The 4,142-nt window shown below is 41.5% G+C and overlaps 1 protein-coding gene across 1 annotated transcript in view; it reads left to right on the forward strand.

The window, feature by feature from the left end:
* The first annotated feature begins 298 nt into the window (after window positions 1–298).
* LOC108313878 (phosphatidylinositol 3,4,5-trisphosphate 3-phosphatase TPTE2-like) overlaps window positions 299–4,142 on the forward strand; it is a 72,831-nt gene continuing 68,987 nt past the window's right edge. Inside the window, exons 1-2 of the mRNA XM_037743448.1 lie at window positions 299–346; window positions 3,619–3,672. The gene's annotated coding sequence lies outside the window, so the exon portion shown is untranslated. The remainder of the gene's footprint in view (window positions 347–3,618; window positions 3,673–4,142) is intronic.

Here is a 4,142-nt window from a genome sequence, read left to right on the forward strand (position 1 = left end):
GAAATAACTGCCACCACAAAGGGTGTCACACACTGGGACTGAGGTCTAATAAAGAGGTTTAGTTAAATCGGGAAGCATTACTATTTTCCGTAGGTTGAGTTTTTGGTATCCATCATGTATATCCTCATTTCTAATAAAAAAAAAAGTTGACATTTCAGATCCAAATAGTGCTATATACATGAATAGTCAGAAATTATCCGGTTTATATGTAGAGTAATGAAAGCTAGTTTTGCCAGAAAAGTAAATTTAGAGTTGTGTCTCCTGTTTGACTGTGTCCTTTCATCATCCCTAGTTCACACACAAATGAATTGGCAGGAGTAAGTCAGGAGGCACCTACCAATGAAAGGTGAGTTATAATTAGAAGAATAAAGACATACATGTGCATAAGTGTGCATGGAACTGTACACACACACAGGCACATAAATATATCCATCTGTCCATCTATCCGTGCATCCATCCATACACACTTCTGTCAACACACATCTACAAATAATCTCATGCACACAATGGAAACATAGACCAAGGAGACAGATGGGCATTTGTGGAATTTACTCTCAGGAGACTGCATGGCCGTAAAGAATGTTTTTAAACAGGGTTTCCAGTTGTTCACATTGTAGCATTTGTGGGTAACTTTGCATCTGTCTTTGATGGAGTTGTATAAAGAGGAGAGGTCATAGGAGAGTTGCTTCTTCCTGTTAGTTTATTTGTTACCCTTAGTTGATAGTAAGCAGTTTCTTCAGGGACTCAGATTTTCTGAGTTCAAGAGCCTAACAGAGTGGCCCTACCAGGGAGAGAATCCTATTTGCAACATGGGGATAGCGGCTGACAAGGGGCCGAGAAACCCTTGGCAGAAAAGAACAGAGCTAATGGAATGTGGACTTGTCCCTCACCCTCCAGAGCTCTGTCCACATGTGAGGCTGGAGCCCAGAGCCAACCCCAAGTCCACCGCCTCATTGGATGCTGCCTTTCCTTAAGCCCACAGCCACTTGCCTGTGTCTCATGGACAGGAAAGACTAGCGTGATGGGCCAAAGGAAGGAGGTGACAGAGGCATCCAGGAAGTGGGTCCTCAGATGTGATTAGCAGGCTGACTGCCTGCACAGTGGAGTTGAATTTAAAAGAAATTCACCCTCAAAAGGCTGCCAAGCATTGGTCATCTTCAGTGGTAGAGAATTCAGTTAAATCTTGAGTCATTGAGTCTCGGATAAGTGTAAAATGTGTGCTATAATTATGTAAAGTATGGTGTAAATTATGTAAAGAACTGTAAGGATCAAGCAGTTCACAGGTTGAAAAGTAATTGGGACTATTTTTAACTGAAAACGTTAAGGCTGAGACATTACATGTTGTCTTACTATGTATGTTTTAAGTTCTTTGGCACTGCCCTGTGTGTGAATTGAAAGGATATCTTCTTGTCGACTAGTCAGTGCAACATATGAACTAAAGGAATACAATTATACAAGTAAAGATGTGTATATGAATACACACATACATGCATTCATATGCACAATGTGTAGAGAGATTGAGATTTGGGCTATTCACTGTCACGAGCATCCATGGGAACAAGGAGTTCCCTTGAAACTGTTTTTAGTGTCTTCTCAGGGTGAGCTTTGTGAAAAATATTCTTCTGTTTTTAGAAAGAGGTAAGAAATGTGGACGAACTCATAGAGGGAGGCTTTTTATGTTAGTGTTGACTACCTTTCTTTTTTGTGGGAATCAGACTGTACTAGTAGGGTGGATCAAGGGAGAGGCGAATCCTGCTTGGAGCAGATGGAGACAGCAGTGGACAAAGGGCACAGAACCCCCAGAAAAAAAGAAAAAAACACACAGAAGAGAGATAATAGCTCTGGAAGTATTCCCCCACCCTCCAGAGCTCTGGCACTATGTGAGGCTGACTGCCTGAGCCCGTACCCATCATCACATGGGATGGAGCCCTCGCTTGAGGCCTGTGGCTACTTGACCCTAACTCTTGGGAAGGAAAGACTAGGATGGCTGAAAAGTGAGGAGGTGTTTCGAGGTGATTGAGAATCAGGAATTCAGATGGGATTATAAGAAGGGGGACTTACAAATGAAAGTTGAACTGGAATTCAGTGCCTTCGAAAAGGCTGTTATACATTTTGGTGAAGATACAATCACTTGATCTGGATGCATTGCTATGTTCACTGCCTAAACTACTTACTGTTGGCATATAAAGCCTCGTTTCTAATTTTAAAAATGCCATACCAGGTCATTGTGGTGGTATACGTACATGTGACTATTTAAAGCGCAACCAGGGATAACTCATAGCGTAACTGTGACTATTTGATGCAAAATATTTAGAAATACACATTGTGTCTGATTCTGAACATGTTTGTCATTTAGTCCCTGTCCAGATGAGCTGACAGGCGTCGTCATTGGTAGAGCCATCGAAGACATGTGAGTTATAAAAGATGTACACACAAACAAAACAATGACGGAGAGAGAGATTGTGATTAGTGGGACTTACTCTGAGGAGTATCCATGGCAATACAGAGTGTTTTTGACACAGTTTCTTTATCTTTTTTTTCTTTTTTTTTTTGAGACGGAGTTTCACTCTTGTTACCCAGGCTGGAGTGCAATGGTGCGATCTTGGCTCACCGCAGCCTCTACTTCCTGGGTTCAGGCAATTCTCCTGCCTCAGCCTCCTGAGTAGCTGGGATTACAGGCACGCACCACCATGCCCAGCTAATGTTTTGTATTTTTAGTAGAGATGGGATTTCACCATGTTGACCAGGATGGTCTCGATTTCTTGATCCACCCGCCTCAGCCTCCCAAAGTGCTGGGATTACAGGTGTGAGCCACCGCGCCCGGCTCTTTATCTTATCACTGTAGCATGTATAGGTAAACTTCCTCATTTTTATGGTTGTTTTGGAAAAAAGAGAAACAAAATGTAGAGGGAGGGCTCCATCTGATACTGTCTTGTCACCCTCAGTTAGTAACAGGCAAATGGCTTGGAAATTCAGATTTTCTGTGTATGAGACATTCCGGAGTGGGCCAAGAGAAGACAGAATCCTGTTTGGAGTGAGGAGGAGGTAGGAGTGGTGATAGATGGATACTGTGAAGCCCTCAGCAGAAAGGAGCAGAGCGAAGAGCTTTGGAGGTGGAACTCTGCCACCATGGAGGCTGGTGCTCCACACCTCAAATCTCCAACATATTGGATTGTGCCTTATGTTAGACCTCTAGTTATCTTACTCTTTCTGTGGGCAGGAGGGACCACTATGGTGGGTGAACATAAGGAGCTCATGGAGGGTCTTTGAAGCAGGACATTCAATGGAATAAGAGGGCTGACTACCTACAAACTGGAGTTGACTTTGAAATAACTGCCACCACAAAGGCTGTCACACGTTGGAACTGAGGTCATAATAAAGAGATTTAGTTAAATCAGGAAGCATTACTATTTTTTCCAGCTTAAGATGTTGGTTGCCATCATATAAATCCTAGTTTCTAAATAATTTTAAAAAGGCATTTTATGTTCCAATAGTGCTATACACATGAATAGTTATAAATTAAGCGGTTTCTTTCTAGAGTAATGAAAGGTAATTTTTCCAAAATGTAAACTCAGAATTATGTCTTCTATCTGGCTGTATTATTTTATCATTTGCTAGTCCACAGACAAATGAATTTACAGGAGCAAACCAGGAGGCACCTGTGAGTGAAAGGTGAGTTATAAATAGTTAAATAATGAAACCTGTATGCATAAGTGTGCATAGAAAACTATACACACAATCGCATAAGCAAATATATCCATCTATCCATTCATACACGCTGCTCTTCAATGTGCATACACAGATTCATGCACACAGTGGAAACACAGAACAAGGAGACAGATGTTTGTGGAATTTACTTTCTAGAGCCTGCATGGCCTTAGAGATTTTTTTTTTTATTAAGAAGGTTTTCAGTTCTTCATATTGTAGCATTTGTAGGTAACTCTGCATCCTTCTTTAATGGAGTTATATAAAGAGGAGCAGGTAATAGGAGAGTTGCTTCTTCTTCTTTTTTTTTCCGCCATTTATTTTATTGCATTTTAGGTTTTGGGGTACATGTGAAGAACATGCAAAATTGTTGCACAGGTACACACGTGGCAGTGTGATTTGCTGCCTTCCTCCCCATCACCTACATCTGGCATTTC

Source organism: Cebus imitator, unplaced genomic scaffold (assembly GCF_001604975.1).
Source record: "Cebus imitator isolate Cc_AM_T3 unplaced genomic scaffold, Cebus_imitator-1.0 Scaffold145, whole genome shotgun sequence".
Lineage (NCBI taxonomy): Eukaryota > Metazoa > Chordata > Mammalia > Primates > Cebidae > Cebus > Cebus imitator.